Genomic DNA, 26,309 nt, shown 5'->3' with positions numbered 1-26,309 from the left:
ACCTAGTGATGAAACCCATCCGTGCCTGTGTCCTCATTTATAAAAAGGGACAGTAACAGGACGCCTCCAGGGGTACCGGGATTAAGTCAGTGTTGGCACATGTCTTCTCTAGGATGGTGGAGGGTAGATGGGCATTTATTGGTGCCTCCTTGGTACAGACATTTACCTGCACCAATTCATGGAATCTTCCTGCTTTCCAGCAAGGTCAAAGCTATCAGCCTTCATCTGTAGCTGCTACCAAGGCTCAGAGCAGAGAAGTGACCTCTCCAGGGCCCTGTTGTCAGTCAGGGGCCAAAGCAGAGTCCATCCTGGGTCTGCAGACAGCAATGTTCACCAGAGGTGATACTCAAACGAGGGCTGGTTTGAGGCCCTGGGTAGACAGAAGGGCTTGGACAACTGCTTGGCAGGTAACCCAGGCTGAGGGAAGACTTGCCATCCTATAAAGATTTCTCGGAGAGGTGGGAGTTTGCAGGGGCAGGCAGGGCAGAGGTGGGGATGGAGTGAGGTAAAGGGAAAGATAGCTTTGGCAGAACCAGAGGACTGGAAGCTGTTGGGGGAGGGGGCCTCGGGGGACTCCAGGAACAACAAGGCCCCCTCTCTGCCAGTGAGCTGTTTCCCTGTCTGGGTCGGGCTCGCGGCATGTGATGCAAAGCACAGTTTAGTCATGTTTCTTCCCCTGCCCCACTAGGCAGACCAGAGGCCTTGCTTTCCTGCAGCCTGCATGAGGCAGCAAGAGAGAGGCACTGGGCAGGAACCTGCCCACTCATACAGCCCCCAAGCCGAAGGAGAGCCTTAGGGCTGAGATGGGAGCCACAGGGCAGCTGGGCTGCTGTGGTGCCTTAACCGAATTACTTCCCTTCTCTGAAACTAGGTGTCTCCTCACTGAAATGGCCCCGGCGATCTCAGTTCCACCCTCTGGCCTCGATGCATTGACCGCAGAAGAGATGTAGGGCAATGAGTCAGTGCCGAACGGCTGGAGAGGCACCTGAGGGGGCTGAGGGCCTGCGGTTGTGTGTGGCAGGTGGGGGGTGCGGGGGAGAGATTCCCCTGTCCGTGCACGGGGAGTAGACGATGAGTCAGCAGTGACAGTAGAGGGAGGGATTCCCAGGGCTGGGAGTGGGCCACGTGGGCCCCCTCAGATGGGTATCGCTGCCCATCCTCGCTCCCAGCCCACCCACCCTGCAGAACATGACATTGTCAGAGCTCTGCTTTGTAATGTGTCAGAAGCAGAGCACCCAGGGCCTCCGGCCTGCAGCTGTGTGCTGAAGCCTGGAGAATCAGCCACGTTGGTGAGGCCTGGGGGCTGCGAAACCAACATTCGGTTGACCATTTCATCCCTGACCTTCTGTGAAGTGATTTGCCAACAGGTAAAAGCTCAGGACGTAAAGCTGTGATTTAGCAGCCCTTGGAGCTAAGATGTCAGGAAGCCATTCCGGGGGAAATGGGGCAGGAAGGTATGTGGAGCCACTCTCCAACCGGGCAGGTCACAGGGAAGCCTGGGACTCAGTGCCTTCTGTGGAGCAGCTCAGACCTGGTAACAAAGAGCGGCTACGATAAAATTCAAGATAGAGGTGGTCTCCCCGTTTCTCACCGTACAATCACACAAGAAAGGCCACACTAAAGAGGGTAACGCGTTTTGTACGTAAATTACGCCTCGATAAACCTGGCTTACAAAAAATACAAACATTCTGAGATGGAAAGAGGACTCACAGAAGAATCTAGAAGGAGAGGCGGTGGAGGTCTCAGTCCGTCCCCCGTGGTTATATCCAGGGCAACGGAAGACAGCTATACACTTCATCACGGTAATACCTCACCTCTCTGACCACCCACTTCTTCACGGCCCTACCTTTTATCTCTGTATCACCTCACCTTCTCTTCCCAACAACAGCCCTTGAGGGAGCAAAGAGCAAGGCAGTAGTTTACAGCTGAAAGCCAGATGCAGAGAGGTTTGGTTGCTTCCCCAGGTGGCCACCTTGCAAGTGTTGTATGGCTGGCTCCAAAGCCCCCATCCTTCTCCCTAACCATACCACCTCCTTCCTCGGGATGTCACAAGGTGGGGACAGGATCCAAGTTCCCATGAACACCAGCCTCACACAGACAGAGCTCACTCAGGGGCGCTCCCATGTTGGCCAAGTATGGAGACTACGCCATAAGTTCCCATCCACTTGCCCACCAAATTTTTTTAAGTTCATTTATTCATTTGGAGAGAGAAGGTGCGGATGCACGTGAACGAGTGGGGGAGGGGCAGAGAGAGAGAGAGAGAGAGAGAGAGAGAATCCCATGCAGGCTCCACGCTGTCAGTGCAGAGCCCAACATGAGGCTCAATCCCACAAACAGTGAGATCACGACCTGAGTTGAAATCAAGAGTCAGACGCTTAACCAACTGAGCCATGCAGTCGTCCCTCTTTAAAAAAAACTATATTTTTAATGATAATTTTGTCAACTTGGCTGAACTAATAGTCAAGGTGGGCCAACTATAAAAAGTAAAAAGATCGGGACACCTGGGTGGTTCAGTCGGTTGAGCGTCCAACTTCGGCTCAGGTCATGATCTCGCAGTCTGAGTTCGAGCCCCACGTCGGGCTCTGTGCTGACAGCTCAGAGCCTGGAGCCTGTTTCAGATTCTGTGTCTCCCTCTCTCTCTCTGCCCCTCCCCTGCTAGTTCTCTGTCTCCCTCTCAAAAATAAAAAATAAATAAATAAATAAAGATTAAAAAAAATTAAAAAAATAATAAAGCCCTTGCACTTTGAATTAGGCACTGTGAACTGAGGAAACACTTCTGGTAAGAAATAGTGAACTTTGGGCAGAAGTGTGAAAACTGTTCTTCTTCCCCTTTGGCAAATGGTTAATCCTTCTAAGAATTCATCTTTGCAAATGATTCACAGCAAACAAAAAGATCTCGCCATTCCCGAGTTCGAGCCCCGCATCGGGCTCTGTGCTGACAGCTCAGAGCCTGGAACCTGCTTCAGATTCTGTGTCTCCCTCTCTCTCTGCTCCTTCCCCGCTCATGCTCTGTCTCTCTCTGTCTCTCAAAAATGAATAAACATTACAAAAAAAAAAAGTAAAAACATACCCCAAAAGAATTGAAAGCAGAGCGTCAATAGATATTTGTATACCCACGTGTAGAACATGATTACTCACAAGAGCAAAAAGCTGGAAACAACCCAACTGTCCGTCAGTAGATGACCAGATAAGCAAAATGTGGTCCATCTGCACAATGGAGTATTTGTCAGCCTCCAAAAGGAGGGAAATTTGGATACATGCTACAACATAAATACACCTTGAGGACATTATTCTGGGTAAAATAAGGCAGCTTAGCAGCATGACAGTGTTGAATAAAGTCCCACAGAACCCCCCCACCAGACAGCCTTTCCTGCATACCTTGAATTCATCAGGATTTGCTGAGCATGTCCTGTGGGGCAGGCACAGCATTGGGCTGTACCTTCTTAGAAGCAAGGAGGAGCCAGATTGGGGGGAGGAGGGATGGGTAAAAGATGTGCCCCTCCAACTTGTCTCTGCAGCTGAGAACAAACTCAACAAGGACCAGATACGTAACCGTGAACCATGGGCCCTCCGGGAGAAAGAGGTCGTCGGTAACATGTGGAACTGGGAATCCCCCTGAGGATGCTGTTCAAAGGGGGCTTCACTAACATCCCCGCCTGATCTGCACAAACCAAGACCAGCTAAAGAGCTGGAACAGGATCGTGAGCAGGAAACAAGACCAGTGCAAGCAGACAGGCTCTCTGGAGGGGAGAAGCATGACTGCGGGCATTACGGGAAACCACGGTGCAGCTGAGTCATGAGGACCAGGAGAATGGGCCAGCACACACATACTGTTCTAGATAACGAGCAGATCTTGAAGGTTTGGAAGAGGAGAACAACACAGTAAACACATTTTGGAAATGTTATTCCTGCCTGGCGCGAAGCCAGGCCCAGAACAGGGAGAAACGAGAAGCGGGGAGAGCCAGGAGGCTAACATAGACCCCAGGTGTGGGTGAGGACCACTCTGGTTAGAAGGATCACTTTGGAAACACAGAGGCAAAGGGACGTCTGAGACCATCTGAAGGGATGGAGAACTGTTCGATGAGTTTAAAAGGGAGCAGTCCTCACCAGCCCAGGCTGCACACCAGAACCACCTAGGGGGCCTTGCTTCCCGGAGATTGCCACCTCGTTGGTCTGGGTGGGCCCCAGGCAAGCGTGCTTTCTATAAGGTCTCAGGTGATTTCGACGCATCCCCAGGAGAGGTGACAGGCCTGGGAAGCTGTTGCAAGCCACTGGAGGAGAACATCGTGAAAGCCTCCCAGAGCTGTGCGTGGAGGCCAGACAGCAGCTCCTGGGCTAACCATGAGCTGGGTGGGTGCCAAGAGTTCCAGGGCCCCCAGCAGGCCAGCTCAGGATGTCTGGGAATGGGGCCTCTAAGTCTGGCTGTACAGCAGCCTTAATTCCCTAGTAAGATAACATCACCACCCTGAACCTAGACTTCTAGTCTGGACCTGTCTCCTTCCATCCCTACCCAGCTCCACGGGCAGACCCAGAGCAGCATCGGACAAATCTGATTCAAATCCTAGCTCTACCTCTCCCGAACTTTTGGCCTTAGTGACTTACAGTCACCGAGCCTCGATGCCTGCACCTGTACAACGGGAATGATATCTTCTTACAAGGCTGTTGGAAGGGACGCCTGGGTGGCTTGGTCAACTGAGCGTCCAGCTTCAGCTCAGATCATGATCTCACAGTTCACAAGTTCAAGTCCCACATCAGGCTCACTGCTCTCAGCCCAGAGCCTGCTTCAGATCCTCTGTCCCCATCTCTCTGCCCCTTCATCGCTCATTCTCTTTCTCTTTCTCTCTCTCTCTCAAAAATGAATGAACATTTATGAAAGAAAGAAAGAAAGAAAGAAAGAAAGAAAGAAAGAAAGAAAGAAAGAAATGAATTAAGAAAATAAAACAAGGCTGTGGAAAGAGTTAAGCAAGTGAACACACGTAAGATCACCTCCAGCGCAGGCTAGATGTGTGCAAACTGTCTGTTCCTCTTGCCCTGTGCACCCACTCCCATTCTGTGTGTTGCTGCCTTGAGGTTCCTAAAATCTGCCTGCACTTCCTGGAGAAGCCTACATCCAAATAGTCCTCCGTGGGTGTGCTCTGGGACCTCAGTCACTTCTGAGGGTCCAGCCCTGTGGCCAGAGCAAGCTGCCCCCACCCTAGACCTGGTTTCCCTTCTGTACCACCCCCCTCCTTGCTTGTCTGCTGAGTGTGTCCAATCTCAGGTTTTCTCACAACAAGGCACTGGTTTGAATGGACGGCAGGACACTAAGTGAGTTAAATCGAGGCCTTGGGGTTCATCCTGGAGAGCACAGAGACAGGGCCAGAGATGGGGAGCTGGCCATCTTGAAGATAAAGAATGGGGACCAGAAGCAGGAGCGCTGTCCCCAAGAGCCAGCTCCAGGGCAAGTACAAGAGCATGTGCAGAGGGACCCCTCCTGTGATGAGCATCCCTGTGGACAATGGCAGGATGAGAGGGGGGAGGAAATGTGGGGGAGGGGGACGCAGGGTGGTGGGAGGCGCACGGAAACGAGTGGTGTTGGAGGTTCCTTGAGCCTTGACATCCACTTCCAGTGCAAGGACCAGCAGCCACCTGCTGCCCCAAGCCCTCTCCAGTTAACAAGGGTCCCACCTCCTCCATCAGCCAAGGGCTGAGAGTGCCCACAAGCAGAGAACAGCAGAGCCCAGGGCTCTACATCCTGCCTCAAATGCCTCGGTTATTTCCAGAAGTTGAGAAATTCCCCCTGAAGACTAAGATGGGGACCCTGATTGACAGGAACTGGGCAGGTTGCACCTGCCACGGCCCTCAACACTTCCTTTTTCTGATTCCAGTCCAAGCCCTCCTAGCTAGCACACACCTCTGCGGTTTTGGCAACAGCAACACAATATAGGAACCTGCCGTGTCCTGCAGGAGGGTCCCTGGTTCTGTATCTCACTATGTGTACTGACTTCCACATTGCCAAAAATGGCCAGGGAGCAGTTCCCCTGGCCAGATCCTCAAAGCTTAGCTGTAACTGAGCTGTCACTGTCTGCACAAAGACATGGGCCAGTGACAGCACAGGTGACAAGAAGCCCAGCCCCCATAATCGGGAGCCGCTCCATCGTGGGAGCGAATCTGTGGCTCGCTGCCCACTAAAACATAGGGAAGTGTTGCTTAAGTACAAATGACCATAACTGAACGAGCATCTGCTGGCAGTTATCAGTGCTGCTCTCTAATCTTAGAAAACTTATAAGGTAGGTATGATTATTCCCATTACATAGATGGGGAAAGCAAGATGCAGAGAAATTGACATTCAGAGAAAATAACTAGCTTATCTGAAATCAAACTGCTAACAAGCATCAGAATCAGAATAAGCATCAGAAGGGCAAACCCAGACTTTTCTGACTTCAAAGCTCTTCATGCCCTTCCACCAATCCAGGTTGGCTTGACACAGTCATCAACGATGGTAAGAATATATCTTGGGGGTACCTTGGGCACCAGCTGGAAACTCTAGTAGGAGTCCCCTGGCTGGACTTGCAAAGGTGTTGTTGATCCCTCGTCCAAGGAGGTCTGGGGCCAGGTCTGCTGTGTGGCCCCACCTCATAGAACAGGACCCTGTGGTCTCACCATACCCCCAGGTAAAAGCTGATCTCTGGGAACCACAAGGCCAACGGTTGATTAGCCTGGGCACGAGGTGGACACCAGCCGGCCACCCACTCCTGGGCTGCCACCAGCAGCACGCCCAGCATTAAGCACTCACCCTCCAGGCTAAGCCACCAGAACTGCGGCTCTCTACAGCTTTCTCTGTGGGGTGGGATGTTTGATTAGTAAACATGCAAGGAGCGGAACTGTCCCTGGTCCACACCCTAGACCTGACAGCTCACACTCAGGGGTGCAGAAGAACAGCAAGGAAACAGACAGAGTGGGGTAGGTGCTGGACAGGGAGGTGCCTGGCTGTGGGGCACAGCAGAGGCTCCTGGCCCAGTCTGGAGACGGTCGTGATGGTCTGGGAAGACTTCTCTGAAAAGATGGTCCCCATGACAGGCACTGAGAGATGAGGAGTTGGTGCTCCGGAAGCCAAGCACCCCGGGAAGCATGCATGTTCGGGGAAGAGGGTAGAGATTCAAAGAGTCTGGAGCACAGGGAGCAAGGATGGGGAAGGGTGTGTGTGGCAAAAGGAATGCCAGTAATGCCCTTGTCATGTTCCATGCAGTTATCCTGGGAGTCGCCGTGGGGTTCTCAGCAGACAGTGATATGGACCCTGTAATGTGACCCCCTGCTAGATGCTGGGCCTGCCCAGAGGGCTCAGTCCCTGCCCCCAGGTGCTCACAGCCTGAGGAAGGGGGTGGGGGCAGGTAAAGGGATGCCACAATTCAATGCCTGCAATGCACCCTTTATAGCAAGAACCCAGAGTGAAGGGGGCAGAGGAAAGGAGCTGGCAATTCGAGGTGAGAAGGGGGAGGGGGAGGGTATCAGGTGGTAGGAGAGGTGTCACAGAAGCCAGGGCTTTGGAGAAGGAGCCTGAGTGGAGGAGAAATAAGCCTGTGGACATGTTAGAGAGAACGGCTCCCTGAGGAAGGACACACAACGGGACGGGAGAGGTGATGTTGGACCGCTAGTGGTTTTGTACCACAGCAAGGGGGAGGGGGTGGGACTAGGGTAGAGATCACATCTCTGGGAGGGGCTGGGTCAAGGTCTCCAGATGCTAAGCTGCCCCCATCCCATTCTTCATCGTCCCAATTCTTGGGAGGAGTGAAACGGCCAGGGACTTTGTAGCACCCTTTATACTTCTCAGACCACTTGTTAAGGTTCGCGAGATGAAAACTTTTCCAGGAATGGTTAGCTCACACAACCCTTCTGTTTAGCTCCTTGAATTTCAAGTATAAAAAGGGGGGCCCCTCGGTGGTTCAGTTGGTTAAGCGTCTTACTTCAGCCCAGGTCATGATCTTCCGGCTTGTGAATTTGAGGCCCGCGTCCAGCTCTGTGCTGACAGCTCAGAGCCTGGAGCCTGCTTCAGATTCTGTGTCTCCCTCTTTCTCTGCCCCTCCCTTGCTCGAGCTCTGCCTCTCTCTCTCAAAAAATAAATAAACATTAAAATTTTTTTTTTAATTTCAAGTATACTTTGGTTAGAAAATAAATACAAAAATCGCTATTTAAACTTGTAAACGTATATGGAAGTGTGCATTCCTGACTTGGGAGGAATTAAGCATCTCCTAATTCTCGTGGAACTCATTAGTATACTAAAGAATTAATTTTTAATTCTTGTAGATCAAAAAAAAAAATCACAAAAAAAGCAAGAGCACAAACTGCCCACATCACCCGTAAAGAAACTTACTAGTTGTCTTGGGCTCCCTGTCCTCTACCGTGCTAGGCAGATCTGGATCCAGAAAACTCTGCTTCTAGGCTCATGCAAAAAAGAGACATTTTCAGATGCAACTTTGTCCTGTGATGTTTCTTCACCAAAATGCAGAGGAAATGCATTACTGGCAGTCAGGAAGCAGGGGTGTTAGGCCCCTCTGTGACTGACTTCCCCACCTGTCACATAAAGCACCTGGAATAATGCTCCTTAAGGGTCTGTCCACCAATGAAGGTTTACTTGTCAAATTAGTTTCATGTTCAGAGCCTTCACATTTCTCTTTTGAGACCTGGATACGTGTTTAACCAGAACGAGTCTCCTAGAAGCTAGTGAATTTCCGGACGTGTCAGGGAATAATTTCTTACCTAGACCTAATTCTTCTACATGCACAGGAAATGGGAAAATGGCGCTGGGAGGGCGAGCCCACTGCCGCTTCGTCTCTCTTCCCGCCTTGCCATGGCAGGCCTCTCTGCCTCTGGTCTCACCAACGTCTCCCACTTACCCCACAGTGTCAGACTGAGGAGCACAGCCCCCATCACATCAGTCCCTTGCTCAACTGTGTTCAGTGGTTCCTCATGTTCTCAAGGAACACTCTCAAGCTCTTGGCCCTCAATGATATGTCCCAACATCCTTCCTTGACTGATTGCCCACTGCACTCCCAATGAGGTCTGGCCAAATGAACTGTTCACTCATCATCTGATCCTTTGCCTTTACTCAGGAGTCTCTCCCTGGGATGCCCCTCCCTCAGCTCCACATAACCCAATCTTGCCACCTTCCATGCTTCCTTGGCCAGCCATTTCTTCCTTGCCCCAACCAAGAAATAACTCCCTTCTCTCCAACTTCCAAACTCCTGCCACCACCCAGCCATCCTGTGATTAAAAAGTAGTCACAACACTTTGCATCCATCAATGCTACATCCCTACTACAAGATCTCATTTAGTAATTACACCCCGGTGTTCCGGGTTATGATCATCTCCAGGTGCAGGTGGAAGGAGGAGCCCAGGAGTGAAAGTGCACAGACACGGTGTGTGGACTCAAGCAGAATAAAAGTGAGCACTTTGGAATTCCCAAATTTATCACCTGCTGCCTGTAGTAACCACGGCACCCCTCACTTTCTTCCTTGCGAGATCATTACTCTTGAATACGCTTTACCTTTCTCATTCCTGCATTTCCTCAATTATAAGTTTCCACCAGCTATAAAATGCTGGTAGGACCAGTAATTATGTAATTACTTTGAGAGGGAGGGAATCATCACATTAAATACACAGGTCAAAACTGAGACTATTCAGACACTTCAAATTGTGCAAGGGAAGAAGTATTTCTCGGAACCAAGGTGATATTTTAGATGGGAGATTCTGAGAGAGATCCCTTCCTCCATGCAGCAGGGGAATCATTCTCAGAGGTACCCCACCCCCCTCCATTAATTTACAGAATTAAATGTCTCCTGGAGGTATGTGAAAGGAAAAGCTAAAACTTACAAGATTCTGTATTCTGATTGCAGAGTGCTGCCCCTGCTTTGTTTGTTTTTTTCCGTTTCACTATCAGGACTTTGGCCCATCCGCATCTCCTGGCTCTCTTCTCACCCTTCGCCTTCTTCAGAGAGGTGGCGGTCCCTCCTCACCCCCACCAGGGCAGTTGCTGCGCATGCGCTGGATGCATTGCAGAAACTAGGAGCCTCAGGCACCTGTGGAGGAGGCGGGACAACCCCCCAGCCCCACCCCAGTAAAAGAAATGCATTATTTGGGCAGAAACACAGAAACAGAGCTGCAGGGTGGTTGCGCCCTGCCCTTAGTACATGCATGTCCCAGCCAGCTGCTTTCTGCGCTTGGGGCCCCTTGCTCCTTGATCTGGTCCACACCCAAAAAGAGTCGTAAGAGGAAGCCTGTGGGGGCTCACTGTAGCATGCTCGGACCTCACTAAGTCCTGATAGGCTCTGACCAACCTCATAACACAGTTTCTTCATGTGTACATACTTTTATTCATCTTTGCCTATCTCTTTATACTTTGTGCCTATCCTTTAAACTGTTATCCGGGTGCTACTTGGGCAATTTTCTTCTTATTATGTTAAAAACACAAAACTCAACAAGTATTTCCTCTTTTTTGCATACTATATTTCACTTGGAAGCATATTTTATTTATAACTGATGTATAGACATTTTCATTGTATCAGTTGTCCATCATCATATCATAAACATAGTCTGTGTTGCCTTTACCCTTAAATTATCCGTTTAATGACCAAGAATCATGCTCTCGGTGGATTGCCCGTAATTGACTCTCTCATTCCCTAATAATGGAATGCCCTGAGCCCATTGTTACAGGCAATGCTGGGATAAAAAGGATTCCCAGGCAATCTTTTTGTTTGCTGTGAATCATTTGCAAATGGGGAAGGGCAGTTTCCACACTTCTGCCCAAAGTTCACTATTCCTTACCAGAAGTGTTTCCTCAGTTCACAGGGAGGGTGGTGCCTAATTCAAAGTGCAAGGGCTTTATTTTATTTTTAATTTTTTTAATCTTTTTTTTTTTTAATTTTTTGAGAGAGAGAGACAGAACTAGCAGGGAAGGGGCAGAGAGAGAGAGGGAGACACAGAATCTGAAGTACGCTCCGGGCTCTGAGCTGTCAGCACAGAGCCGGATGCGGGGCTCAAACTCACGAACTGTGAGATCATGACCTGAGCTGAAGTCAGACGCTTAACTGACTGAGCCACCCAGGTGCCCCAAAGAGCAAGGGCTTTAAATTCAAATCTCAGCTGAGTCTCTTACTGTGTGAGAGGGAGGGACCTGTGAGCTTCCATTTTCCCATCTGTAAAATGGGAGTAATGAAACTGATCTCACTTGGGGGATGAAATACGGGACTAATTCCAGTGCTCTGCCCAGTGTCTGGTTTACTGTAAGTACGAAATCTATTCTTCTTACCCTTCATCCTTCTTTTCTACCTGGAATTATCTGGGCCAAGTGGCTTTTCACTTCTCTAACTTCCATCCTTCTTGAGCTGTGTTTCCCACAAAAGCCTCTGGCCGTAAAACACGAAGTACCTCTGAAGGGCACTGCCCAGAAGAAATATAAAGCCAGCCACATATTCAAGCCACATGTATAATGTAAAATAGTCTTGGTGGCCACATTTAAAAAGTAAAAGTAAAGAGCATAATTAAGCCGTTTATTCAAATATACTTTTAAAATATATTTTATTTAATCCAATATATCCAAAATACTATCATTTCAATATGCAATCAATATTTTTAAGTATTAAGTAAATAGTTCCCATTTCTTTTTGTTATTTGTAACATCTTTGATACCTGATGTACATATTAAACTTACAGCCCATTTCAGTTTAGACTGACCATATCTCAGATATGATTAGAGGCTTCTGTATTGGGTTGCACGGATCTAGACTTAGAGACTTAAGCTTCTAACAGGTGTGCAGATGCTTCAGATGGGGCCATCAGCCAAGGGCTTCGGAGCGTTGCCTTGGAAACATCATTACGGATGCAAAATGCCCATGCATTTTGATGGTTTGCATAAGAAATGGAGACAACAAAGGCAAGTCCCCACTTGTAAATTAATAAATAAATGTAAATAAATAAATTCTAAAAAGTTCTAGAGTGTGACTCAAGAACTCTGAGGGGCTCATCCTTCCTTCTTTCCCTCCTGCGCAAGATATCTCCCCTAGAACCCCGAGAAGACCAAGCTGTCTTGCTTTTCAACTATGAAGGTCAGATGGGGACAGGGGGTGCCAAGACTTCATTTCTCCACTTGACGTCTAATACACATCTCAACTTTTCTTTGTTCAAACCTATATTCTGGAATAACCGCCACCTTGCAAATATGTTCCTTCTGCCCCTGACCTAGCTCAAGATCTGACAATTCCATTCTCCCTATTGCCCTCGCGTCATCTTCAACTTCTCTATCCCACACACTACACTTAAAATATCATCAAATCCCACACTCAAAAGTATCCAGAACTCACCACTCCGACCACCTCTCATTATCTCTACTATCCCTTTGCGGGGAGCCACCAATACCTGGAGCCTGAATTAGTACAACAGCCTTATAATGGATGGTCTTGCTTGTTCCTTTGCTGCCCATAAAGCAGCTAACATGATTCTTCTTTAAAATGCAAGCATACATCAGTGAGTCAAAAATATGTATTTTTAGTGACCATTAAAATGATAGAAAAATATATACACCACTTAGGAATAATTCTAGACAAAATATGCACTATTTTATAAAGAAAGTTATAAAATTTTATCAAATATTTTAAAGAAAATTTTATTCAAATATTCTAAAGAATATTCGTCATCTAAACAAATGAGCATACAAAACATGTTCATGAATTGGAAGCGTCATTTTCATAAAGATATTGTATCTCTCTGAATGGTATTTTCGATCAATCCTGAACATAGCTTTTTTGTTGAATCTGATAAACTGTTTTTAAATCATGTGAAGAAAGAATGTACCAAGAATGTCAAGACAGAATGGAAGAAGAAGAAAAAAAATAACAAGACTCTTTTCAGATATCAAAATTCATTGTAAGCCTAGAGTTAATCATATCATATAGTATTGGCAAAGGGATCAACAAATGGACAGAACAGAGAGCCCAGAAACAGACCTGCATATACATGACAATTTGATTTATAACGAAGCTGGTGTAGATCCGTGACTAAAGAATGGCCTTTTAATTAATAGAGCTAAGACTCTTGGTTATCCATATGGGAAAAAAACAAAACAAAATGTAAAAAATCATTTTTTATGGGACAAAACACTTAAATGTGAAAGGCAAAATTATAAAAAAATAATGTAAGAGTAATTTTATGACTTCATGGCAGAAGCGAATTTCTTAGCACACATGTATATCATAAAAGAATATATGGATAAATGAAGCTCATTTGAAATTATGAAATTTGGTCAGTAATAGAAATTGCAAACAATGTATGGAGACAAGGCACAAGCAATGGAAAAATATTTACAATATACATTTACAACAAAGGATTAATATCCAGATATGTATTAAATTATGGAAAATCAACAGGGTAGAATACAAATGGCCCCAAAGAGAAGTGGGCCAAAGATCTGAACATGAAAAGGAATCCAGAATGGCCAATAGGCATATAAAGAGATGCCCAACCTTAGTAATTCAGGAAGTGCAAATTAAAAACACAGATGGATTTAAAAATAAATAAATGAATAAATAAATAAATAAATAAATAAATAAATAAATAAATAAATAAAATAAAAATAAAATAAAATAAAAAACCACAGATGGATTTTCATTTTCACTAGATTGGCAAAAAATAAAACTCCAGCCATATCAGATGCTGGTGAAGATGTGGGAACAACAGAAACTTTAACATATTGCTCATGGGTGGGCAAAATGAAGCAATTGGTTTAGAAAGCATTTTGGTATCATCCAGTAAGGGTGAAGGTATGTAAAATCCATGACCCACCAATTCTACTTTGAGGGGACATACCTTAGGGAAGTCCTGCACACATACTCTGGGATATACATACAAGCAGAGCCCTACAGTACTCACAAATCCTGAGTGCCTAGCAGCTTGTGATAGAAAAACAAAACCAAAAACCTAAAAAACAAAAAAAAATCCCAAGTGCCCATCAGCATTAACTCGGGGAAGTATATTGAGATATATTTATATAGAACAGAATAATATGAAGGAATTCCAGAAACAAAATTGGGAGCAAGCGAGGCAAGTCTTAAAAAAATATTTAATTCCTATTTGCAAAGTTCAAAAACATGCAAAACTAACACGTATTTAGCAATTTAAATATATGAGCTAAAACGATAGAGAAAAGCAAGGGAACAACAAGCCCCGAAATCTGGGAAACCACATTCTCTGATAAGAGAGAAAGGACAAGCCTGTGAAGGACCTCAAAGATGCTGATGCTATTTTTTTTTTTTTTACGTGTATTTATTTACTTTGAGACAGAGAGAAGAGCACAGAGAAAAGCAGAGAGAAGGAGAGAGAATCCCAAGCAGAGTCCACACTGTCAGCCCAGAGCCTGATATGGGGCCCGAACCCACAAACCGTGAGATCATGACCTGAGCCAAAATCGAGAGTCGGACGTTTAACCGACTGAGCCACCCAGACGCCCCTGATGCTGATGATCTTTAAAGAACACACTTAGGTGATACTTCTCATACCCTATACACTGTTTCTAAATTTTCTTTTCTATAAACTCAACATTTAGAAACTCATGAAGTCTAAGGGAGTACAGCCCAGGACCTCACACTGAACAGGAAGGCCCTCCTTACCTCTCTGGCTGAGTCGCCTGGCCTGCCCCTCACGGCTCTCTGCCCCACTGGCCTCCACCAGGCCCCCTGCACTGCACTTTGACGTCCTTTCTCCATTCCCCTGCCAAAAATATTTCTCAAAAACCACAGAGCTCAGACTCTCCCTTCCTTCAGGTCTCCACCCAGAAGGCATGCACATTCTGGGCCTCCTGACCCCCTACTCCCAGGCCTCTGCATTCCATCCCACTTCAGCCCATCACGCCAAGTACAACTGCCCCCGTCCACTGGCCCTGATGCCTTTAACAGTGCCTGGCAGGAAATGGCTCTCCATAAGTATTTCTTGAAGTCTCTCGAATAATTAAATGGATGATTATGCAGAAAATCATGTCAGCATCGAAGCTTCCTTGGAAAGAGTAATACATGAAATCCTTAGTTGCTGCATTAGCTCCTCCTGGCTTCCCAGAAGCTGGGACAAAGGATTGGTTCAGTGTTCTGTAAGGTCTGATTTCAGGAGGAGAGAAAAGCAAATTCTCTGTGAGCCAGGTGGTCCGGCTTAATCAGTTGCTGTTTCTAAGGTTTGATGTGGTAATTCACATGAGGAGAGGGAGGCCGGAAGAGGCACCTACTTACCAGACCCCCGGGGAGTGACCACAGGACCAGGACAAAGCTAGCTCTCTTGGTGACCAGGCTGGAGTGGCCCACAATTCTCAGCACCCTTCAGAGGCCTGCGCAGGGGGCCGGGCAGAGGAGTCTCATGGTCAGCCGCCCTTCCCCATCCCTGGGAATTAACACAGACAAGCTCACATCCAGCCTGTCCCTGGGGTGACGGGTCACCTTCCTTAGCAGAACCGTGAAAAAGGGCTTGACCTGCGGTCAGAGGATGAGGAATGGAGCTGGAGCCCAGCCTGGCTCAGCACACTCCAACAGTGACAGACACCCCGGCAGGCCCCGGGCATCAGAATGGCCCTGCACCGCGCCCCCCTCCCCTGCCCCCGCCGCCACACACTTCCTGCTTATCAGCTCGCCTCTTCTCCCACATCCACACACCCAGATCAGGCACCGGCAGTCACAAGTGTTCCAATGCTCAGCTTTCCAGCAGGCGGCCAGTAGGCCCCACCCTGACCGACAGGACCTCCATGCCCGTCTCCGGCCTGGCCCGGTGTGGCTGAGAGCAAGGTGACCTACCCAGAGGTGTGGCGGTCAAGGCCTGCAGAATTCAGGTGGCATGGGTGCCCCCGTACTGGGCCACAGCCCCTCAGGCCTGGGGGAAGAGGGCTCGGCCAGCATTGTTAGTCTCCAACAGCGTTTCACTATGAATCACTCAAGCTGCGTTTCTGCTCATTTCCTGGAGAAAGCAGAAGTGAAGAGTCAGCAGATGCCTGTTGTCCCCATTACCCAGACGGCGACAGAACTGCCTGGGTTCTGGTGGGTGACTCGGGCCCTGCAGAAAGGCCCCTTAGGGGAGTATGCTCAGAGGTCAAGCAATGCTGGCCACGGCCAAGCACAAAGAGGAACAGCTAGTGAATAGTGGATACAGAATTTAGCCTTGTGTCATTCGGCTGGACTTTCCCGTTGTTTCTTGATCCCACCTATCCTCTCTGAGCCTTTGGTAAAATACAGATAATAATGGTGTTTAGGTGAATTTGGTTACAGAGGTGTCTAAAGTGCAGCCATGGACAGTGCCTGGGTTCATCAGTCTCCTCTCTGTCAGGCCCAGAGAGAGCTCCTCACTTGGATTTCTTCCTCCCCCATCCTAAGCCCTGAGTTTTACCACTGATCCAGGGAGTCCTCCAAGGTCGGATGGTCAACTGTGGGTGACACTGATGATGATGAAAGAAAAGTTTATTTTGTTTTATTTTTTTTTTGAAATATAATTTTAAATAATGGGATGAAGGGCGCCTGGGTGGCGCAGTCGGCTAAGCGTCCGACTTCAGCCAGGTCACAATCTCGCGGTCCGTGAGTTCGAGCCCCGCGTCAGGCTCTGGGCTGATGGCTCAGAGCCTGGAGCCTGTTTCCGATTCTGTGTCTCCCTCTCTCTCTGCCCCTCCCCCATTCATGCTCTGTCTCTCTCTGTCCCAAAAATAAATAAAAAAAAACGTTGAAAAAAAAATAAATAATGGGATGAAGTTCTCTGAAACTCAGCATCAACACTCTCTTTCCTTGGGGTGCGTGGGTCCGACTCTTGATTTTGGCTCAGGCCGTGATCTCTCGGTTCATGGGTTCGAGGCCCCTCCCCCCACGTCAGGCTCTGCCCTGACAGTGTGGTGCCCACTTGGATCTCTCTCTCTCTCCTTCTCTTTCTGCCCCTCCTCTGCTCGTGTTCTCTCTTTCTCAAAATAAATAAACTTAAAAAAGAAAAGAAAAAGTTCCCTTTCCTGTAGGTCTATTAGGCTGAGCCATTTCACATTGTCTTTTCCTAACACCCCCGTGCAGCATCAGCTAGCTCGTCACCTGTTCCCAGTTCACAGCCCAACTGACCGTTTGTAAGTAACTATGAGCAAGAGGCAGCATCCTTTGCTGTGGGAGGCAAAAAAGCGCTGGGATTGGTCCAAAAACGAAAACACAGTTAGAACGAAGCCTCCACTCTTGCCAGTGAAAAGTTGCCAGTAGACAGCAGCCAAAATAGGAGACGTGTCCAGCTGCAGACCCAGGCAGCATGTCCCCGCTGACCCAGGCCCCTTCCCCAGCAGGACGGAGAGGTCCTAGCATCCCTGCTCGAGCTTTCATTTCTCATCCCATCCACGGGTACCCAGAAAGCTACGGTGGAAGCTGGAAGCATGGAACCACAGGCAGGACATCTTGGGTCACCCTGAGACACTCAACAGTGTGTGCAGCAGCACAAGAGTCATCTTGTCGGGCCAGAATGGGCTCCAATTTTTTTTAAGTGACAAATTAAAATCAATGATTCTACTATTTCCAACATCTGTGATGCTATATGGTATACACCATTATGGGCAAAGAAGCATTCATCTTCTTGGCAGCTGGGACAAGACTCTTCCCAAGGGAAAGACCTGCTTTTGGCGACTAAAGATGATAGGTTGCCAGAGGCTGGGCTCCTGGGTTGAAAATCTCAGGTGAAAATATCAGGTACACAAAGACAATGAATATCTTTACGTCATTTCTTATTTGTGGCATGAAGCTACTGTGATGTGCTAAGGAACAAATCAAGTAACATTTGCAAGTGGGTCTTGAAACACTAGAAAGAGCTACACAAGAATGAGTTGTTATTATTGAGAAACCTGTCCGTGCTCAGACACTGAGGCAGCCAGGGCAGCTATGAACGGCTCATGTAGATGTGTATTTTCATTGAAGGGAAATGTGAGATTCTGTGATTTTTTTTTAAATGTCCAAAAATAGCAATTATACTTCTGCTTCCATTTATGACAACGTAAGTGTTACAGAACATACCCTCCTGTTGAAAGTAACTCTAAATGTGTAAGACAACGGTTTTCATGTATTGAATAGCAGGCTGACTAACACTATGATCCTTGAAGGGAGAGAAACCCAGGGGAGCCCCACAGTTGTCCTGGCTTTCTTCCTATGGCTACTTTCTGATAAGGTGCAGGAAAGTGGAGGCCCAGGGGCAGTAATCTCCCTGGACTTGGAAATGTGTAAGAGTAAAGGAACTAGAATTTTCAGGGCAGAGTCCTAAGAAGAATGTGTTTTGTGGGAACTCATTGTGTGTGTCCTTGGCCAAGGCTTGCCTGTGCATGTGTGGGGTAAGACTCCAAAAGACTTAGCAGAGATCACCTGCCTCAGCGCTGAGAACTAAATGGAGATAACGGAGACTGGGCAGTGCGATGAATGTTAGTTACATCCCATCCAGACTGAAATGACTTCACTGCACATCTTGAGAATTCATCTTATACTCCAGAAAAGCCACACAGAAAAGTAAAAACTGCACACAAGAGTAGGAGCCATGAACTAGGAACAAGCTCAAAACTGAAACAGAAAATCCCTGGGGACTCTGAGTGGTTCAATCAGTTAAGCATCTGACTCTTTTTTTTTTTTAATTTTCTTTAACATTTATTTATTTTTGAGACAGAGAGAGAGCATGAACAGGGGAGGGTCAGAGAAAGAGGGAGACACAGAATCTGAAACAGGCTCCAGGCTCTGAGCTGTCAGCACAGAGCCCGACACAGGGCTCGAACCCACGGACCGCGAGATCATGACCTGAGCCGAAGTTGGACGCTCAACCGACTGAGCCACCCAGGCGCCCCAGCATCTGACTCTTGATTTCGGCTCAGGTCATGATCTCACAGTTGTGAGATCGAGCCCCGCATCTGGCTCTGCACTAAACATGGAGCCTGCCTAAAATTCTCTCTCTCTCCCTCTGCCCCTCTCCCCTGCTTGCGTTCTCTCTCTCTCTCTCTAAAAAAAAGAAAAGAAAAGAAAAAAAGAAAGAGAAAAAGAAAGAAATAGAAAATCCCAAACAAATAATAAAAGCAAGCCTGGCAGAACCAAAAAGAGATTCCAGTAAATGAACTGCCAACCAGAACAAAACTCATGATGCTTTGATGGAAGGAAACATAATGCAGCATCCCTTCAATGTAACATCCACATTCTCTGGCATACAACTACAATTAGTAGAAATCTGGAGAAACAGAAAAATGTGACCTATAATGAGAAAAATAACTATCAATAGGAACAGTCCCCAAGATGAACCTAATGTTGCAAGTATCACCCCAGGACTTTAAAGCAGCTATTAGAAATATATTCAAGGACTTAAAGGAAAAGATAGTCATAATAATTGCGAGGTAGGACATTTCAGCATATAAATGGAAAATATGAGAAGATTGCAATGAAGAATGTCCAGTGGAAAAAAAGAGTCTCTTCCACAAATGGCCTTGAGAACGCTGGTCAGCTACATACGAAAGAATGAAACTGGACCACTTTCTTCCACTATCACTATACACAGAAATAAATTCAAAATGGATGAAAGACCTAAATGTGTGGCAGGAAACCATAAAAATCCTTGAAGAGAAGGTTAAGCGCCCACCTCTTGGTTTTGCCTCAGGTCATGATCTCATGGTTCATGAGTTCAAGCCCCACGTCAGGCTCTGCACTGAGACCATGGAGACTGCTTTGGATTCTCTCTCTTTCTCTCTCTCTCTCTCTCTCTGTCTCTCTGCCCCTCTCTGGCTCTTCCTCTCGCTCTCAAAATAAATAAATAAACATTAAAAAACATCCTTAAAAAGAGCACAGGCAGTAAGGTCTCTGACATTGGCCATAGCAACATTTTTCTAGGTATATCTCCTGAGGCAAGGGAAATAAAAGTAAAAATAAACTGTTAGCAGCTTCTATACAGCAAAGGAAACGATCAACAAAACTAAAAGGCAACCTACTGCATGGAAGGAGATATTTGCAAATGACATATCCAATAAAATGTTACTACCCAAAATATGTAAAGAACTTATACAAATCACAACCCAAAAACAAATAATCCAATTAAAAATGGACAGAAAAATGAACAGACATTTCTCCAAAGAAGACATTCATATGGCCAACAGACACATGAAAGGTGCTCAACATTCCTCATCATCAGGGAAATACACATCAAAACTATAATGAGCTATCACCCCATGCGTATCAGAATAACTAAAATCAAAAACACAATAAACAGCAAGTGTTGGCGAGGATGTGGAGAAAAAGGGACTTTCTTGAACTATTGGTGGGAATGCAAACAGGAACAGCCACTGTGGAAAAGCATGGAGATTCCTCAAAACATTAAAAATAGCCTGGATCGAATAATCACGCTACTGGGTATTTAACCAAAAAATACAAAAACACTAATTCAAAGGGATACATATAGGGGCACCTGGGTGGCTCAGTCGGTTAAGCGTCCGACTTCAGCTCAGGTCACGATCTCGTGGTCCATGAGTTCAACCCCGCATTGGACTCTGGGCTGATGGCTCAGAGCCTGGAGCCTGCTTCTGATTCTGTGTCTCCCTCTCTCTCTCTACCACTCCCCCATTCATGCTCTGTCTCTCTCTGTCTCAAAAATAAATAAAAGTTAAAAAAAAATTCAAAGGGATACATATACCCCTATATGTATAGCAGCATTATTGACAATAGCCAAATTATGGAAGCAGCCCAAGTATTCATCAATAAATGAATGGATAAAGAAGATGTGGTATATATATACAATGAAATGTCATTTAGCCATAACTGTGGGGAATAGCTAGGAATTCCCAGAGGTTGCACCAATGGGTTAACAAGGCATAAAGAAATAGAAAGCCACAGGATGAACACATCCAAGATTAGGTAAAGGAGATTAGGTAATCAGGACAAAGGCCCCCAGTATAGGACAAAGATATAGGAACAGAGAAGCCTCAGGATGAAAACATCAAAAATGAGGTAAAGAAGATTAGGTATTCAGGGCGGAAACGCCCCCCAACTTAGTACAATAGCAGAAAGCTGCTTTCACAGGAAGGACCAAAATAGGTAAACAGTAAACAGGGCTTTTGACTGCAGCAGGGTGAAGTTGCCCAGAGTGGAGCTAATTAGCAAAAGAAAGGTGCTTTGTTGACCCCGAGGTAGCCTGCTCTGTCTGTCTTGTCCCCTAAGCTAGCTAAGTTAAGCAGACTTGGTGCATGTGTGCTGTAAACAAACATCTGCCCGGCACCAGGACTTTGTTTTGTATTGACCCAAACCCCTAACACTGCATATCTTCAAAACCCCCTTTCCCTCACGCCTGTGATTTAATGTTCACGGTATCTTTGTCTCTTTGTGCACGTCCATCATGCTTGTAAGCCTTCTGATCCTAATAAAAATGGAGCAAGGACCCTTACTCGGGGCTCTTGTCTCCTCCCAGACATTAGCCTCTCTCGCATTTTAATCCTGCGTCCGCTCTCTTGCTGGACAAGAGGGAACTCCAGACCCAGAGTCTAGGACACATAGCAATGAATGAAATCTTGCGATTTGCAATGACGTCTATGAAGCTAGACGGTATAACACTAAGAGAAATAAGTTAGTCAGAGAAACACAAATATATGATTTCACTCATATATGGAATTTAAGAAACAAAACAAACAAGCAAAAGAAAAGAGAGAGAGAGACAAGCCAAGAAACAGACTCTTATTTTTTAAACTTTTTAAATGTTTTTATTTATTTTTGAGAGAGGGAGAGCATGAGTGGGGGAGGGGCAGAGAGAGAGGGAGACACAGAATCTGAAGCAGGTTCCAGGCTCTGAGCTGTGTGCACAGAGGCTGACGTGGGGCTGGAGCTCACGAACCAGGAGATCATGACCTGAGCCAAAGTCGGAAGCTTAATGGACAGAGCCATCCAGGTGCCCCCAAGAAGCAGACTCTTAACTATAAAGAAGAAACTGCTAGTTACCAGCGTGGAGGTGGGCAAGAGGATGGGAGGAATAGATGAGGATGAAGGAGTGCACTCGTCCTGATGAGCACTGGGTATTGTAAGGAATAACTGAATCACTATCTTGTACACATGAAACTAATATAACACTGTATGTGTTAAATAATAAAATAAAATAACAGAAGGACAAAAAAAATGGAAATTTTAGAACCAGAAAGTATATTTGAAATGAAAATTTGGGCCAACAGCAGAATAGTGGTTGCAAAAAAAATTAATGAAATTTAAGACCAATCTGTAGAAATGATTCGATTTGAAAGAGAGAGGAGAAAAGATTGAAGAAAAATAAAAATGCACTCAGTTGCCTTTGGGATAATATTAAATAGTATAATATATGTGTAACTGAAGTCCCAGAGGGAAAGAAGGGAGAGAAGAGAGTAGAAAAAATAGGTGAAGAAATAATGTTTGAAATGTCCCAAGTTTATTGAAAAGTAACAAATTGCAGGTACAAGAGGCTTAGTAAACCCCAAGCATGACAAAGCGGAAAGAAAACCACCTTTAGGCATGTCGTAGTCAGACTTCTAATGATGAAAAACAAAAAATTATTTTGGGGTGCCTGGATGGCTTGGTCAGTTAAGCATCCAACTCTTGATCTCAACTCAGGTCTTGATCTCCAGATCTTGAGTTCAAGCCCCACATTGGGCTCCATGTTGGGCGTGGAGCCTACTGAAAAAAAAAAAAAAGATTATCTTTAAAAACAAAGAAAAATAGTATTCCATATGGGGGAACACCACTTCAGGCAGATGTTTTGTCAGAAAAAAAATAGGAGTCATAAGACAATGGAAAAATATCTCTAGCATGTTAAAAGAATAGCAATTATTCACTCATAACTCAAGTTAATAACATCTTCGAAAAATGAGGATAAAATAAAGTTATTTTCAGATTACTGACACCTCAAATCACTCATCTCCTCAAGACTTGTACTACAAGAAATTCTCTTTTTTTTTTTTTTACTGGTTATTTTATTTTTGAGAGAGAGAGAGCAAGGGAGAAGCAGAAAGACAGGGGACAGGGGATCCAAAGTAGGCTCTGTGCTGACAGCAGAGAGCGTGGTGTGGGTCTCAAACTCACCCACTGTGAGATCATGACTTGAGCTGAAGTTGGACCCTTAACTGACTGAGCCCCCCAGATGCCCCTACAAGAAATTCTAAAGGAGGTTTTGGAGCCTAAGGGAAAAGACACCAGATGGAAATGTGGATCTACAGAAAGCAAAGAAGAGTACTGGTAATGGCAAATATAATCAAACGATTTACTTTTTCTTGTCTTAATTTCTTTAAAACACTAGGACCGTTTATAACAACAAAAAAATGTAACACTGTACTTCGGAGTGTATTCTGTACATGCATGAAATATACGGCAGCAATCCCACAAAAGATGACTGAGTAAATAGAAACATACTGTTGCAAGCTTCTCACATTTTACGTGACATAGTGGTTTATTAACTCTGAGTAATAACAAACTTGTGGCAAGTTAAGGATCCATATTTTATTTATAGCTTTGCGACCAAGATACCAGGAAAGTCAATGCTCAGTTCTAATCAGCAAACACACTGAGCATCTATTCTGTGCCAGATCCCAGTTAGACTCTGGAGAAACAGGTGAGTAAGGGAAGCTTCTGTTAAGGTTATTTCCTACAACACTTATTCAAGTGGGAGGGTGGTTCTCCTTCAGATTGTGGTTCTGGAACACAATGGTCCAGAACTTGGTCCTTTAAAGTCTTGTTGTCATCTGCACCCAATCAGCAAAACAGGAGGGCGAATGGACAAAGCACATCTCCGCTCGCAAAAGCCCAGCGTGTAAGTGGCATGCCCACCTGGGCTCGAATTCTATTGTAATTTCATGGCCACAGCCAATGGCGAGGAAGGCTGGGAAGTACAATTCAGCCATGTGCCGGCCTTAATCTGTTATTAGGAGAGCATACATTTTGGTAGGCTATCAGTCTCTACCATACTCTCTTCAGAGAGCTTATAATCTACACTGAGGACAATAAACAAAAAGGTTGATAATATTTTCCTGACTTTTAAAATAAATCATGTTAATTTTATACACGATGCAAAAAAAAAGTATAAAGAATACAGAATAAAATGAAAATCATTAATATCCTAAATACCATAACCCGCAAATCAATAACCCATGTGAGAATAACATTTCATTTTTTCCTGTTTACCAAAATATATTTCTTTCATCTTTTTTCTTTTTTTTTTTTTTTTAATTTTTTTAACGTGTATTTATTTTTGAGACAGAGAGAGACCGAGCATGAACGGGGGAGGGTCAGAGAGAGGGAGACACAGAGTCTGAAACAGGCTCCAGGCTCCGAGCTGTCAGCACAGAGCCCGATGTGGGTCTCAAACTCATGGACCATGAGATCACGACCTGAGCCGAAGTTGGCCGCTCAACCAACTGAGCCACCCAGGCGCCCCTTAATTTTTTTCTTAAATTTAAACTCATGCCATAAATTCTGCTTCATTACATGTTGGGAATTTTTTTTTCACTTAATTCATCCTAAACGAATGTCCCATGTCGTTATTATAATGCATTTTTTTACATGAAATTGGAATCAAGAAGAAGGAAGGCTGTTTATACAGCAATGGGACATTTTTTTTAATTTTTTTTTAACGTTTATTTATTTTTGAAACAGAGAGAGACACAGCATGAACGGGGGAGGGGCAGAGAGAGAGGGAAACACAGAATCGGAAGCAGGATCCAGGCTCTGAGCCATCAGCCCAGAGCCCAACGCAGGGCTCGAACTCGCAGACTGCGAGATCGTGACGTGAGCTGAAGTCGGACGCTTAACCGACTGAGCCACCCAGGCGCCCCAGCAATGGGACATTTTTTTAAACCTAAAGAGAAAGCCACGTCCTGAAACCTTCACATTCCCTGTGAGGATTAGAATAAACTGCAGAAAAATAGAGGGAATGCAACCAGCAGGTCGTACTTTCTTGGAGGTGGAGAACATGAGTTCTGGTGTAACTGGGAAATAACTCCACCAGACACCTGGAGCCTGAAGGAGTAATGATGAATGCTGTCGGTGACAGGAGACGTGGAGAGGGACAGGCCACCGGAATGCTATAGATGGCCAAATACATTTTTTAATTTGCAAACGCAGCTGGATGGTAGAACTGACAACTCCACGTGGGCATTTTGACACGACACTCAGCAGGAGCCCACTGAGAAGATAAAGAACCAGAAGCTATCATTTAGTCAAACTTGGGCCATCCAACCCACTTCAACCAGCATGATGATTTCCCAGGACCGAGTCCTAAGCTGGGTTCTGCAGGCACAAATAATAGATAAGAATGTCTTCCTCATGGAGCTTTAAACCCAAGAACAAGTCCTTTAGGTTTAGCTCATATATTTTTGGTGGAGGAGAAGATACAGGCATCACTAAGGATGTGATCTTCAGTAAGGCACTAGTCAAAATCTCTTACAATCTCCACTTCCATTTACCTCACAGCTGTCTCCTCAACACCGCCATATGCCTGATACTGTGCAAGATGCCTGGGGGGTGATAAGATCCGGTCTGTCTTTGGGAAATTCACAGACATCGCACACACCATGCACAGCCACACACCTGTCATGCCCAAACGGTTTTATTTTAGGGAAGTAGGAATAAACAGCCGAAAGCTCAGTTTAACACTGAGTGCCTTTATGCTCTGCCACCACGGATGTGGCATTGACAGAAATTAGGTCTTCCCTAAAGAGGCTCGGCTTTGGGGGAGATCTCATGAGACCAGAGAGAGGATATCAGTGAGGAGCAGGATTAGCAGGGGAATGGAGTGCGGTTTCTGGCAATAAGGAAGGTGAGGGGATGTTTTGAAAAAAGATGCATGGGAAACAGAGCCTTTCAAGAAGGGGTGCTGGAACAACCTGGATATCCATGATGAAAATACATCATTCTTGACTCCTGCCTCACAACATATATGAGAGAGAAAAAGAAAGAAAGAGAGAAAGAAAGAAAGAAAGAAAGAAAGAAAGAAAGAAAGAAAGAAGGAAGGAAGGAAGGAAGGAAAGAAGGGAGGAAGAGAAACAAAAGAAACAAAAACAAACAAAACACAAGATTTCTTAGACTGAAAGAGCTAATGCTATAATGCTCCTTAGAGAAAACATGAAAAATATCTATGGGCCCTGGGAGTAAGAAAAGGTTTCTTGGACAGGTCACAGAAAACAGTAACCATAAAAGAAAGATTGAGAAATTAGACTTCATCAAAATTAAAAATTTCTATTTATTTTTTTAGTTTACTTATTTTGAGAGAGGAAAGAGAGAGAGAGAGAGAGAGAACAAGACCAGGGGAGGGACAGAGAGAGAAGGAGAGAGAGAATC

The 26,309-nt window shown here is 45.8% G+C and overlaps 1 protein-coding gene across 8 annotated transcripts in view; it reads right to left on the bottom strand.

Moving 5' to 3' along the window:
• WDFY4 (WDFY family member 4) overlaps positions 1 to 16,012 on the bottom strand; it is a 292,598-nt gene extending 276,586 nt beyond the window's left edge. For 2 of the 8 annotated variants that reach the window (XR_008291965.1, XM_053206796.1), the window contains exon 1: positions 15,801 to 16,011. The gene's annotated coding sequence lies outside the window, so the exon portion shown is untranslated. The other 6 variants (XM_053206792.1, XM_053206795.1, XM_053206793.1 and 3 more) reach the window with 5 other exon arrangements.
• Between the last annotated feature and the right edge of the window lie 10,297 nt (positions 16,013 to 26,309).

The sequence above is a fragment of the Acinonyx jubatus genome, chromosome D2, assembly GCF_027475565.1.
Source record: "Acinonyx jubatus isolate Ajub_Pintada_27869175 chromosome D2, VMU_Ajub_asm_v1.0, whole genome shotgun sequence".
In the NCBI taxonomy this organism is placed as follows: Eukaryota; Metazoa; Chordata; class Mammalia; order Carnivora; family Felidae; genus Acinonyx; species Acinonyx jubatus.
This window is presented reverse-complemented; position numbering and strand designations above follow the sequence as displayed.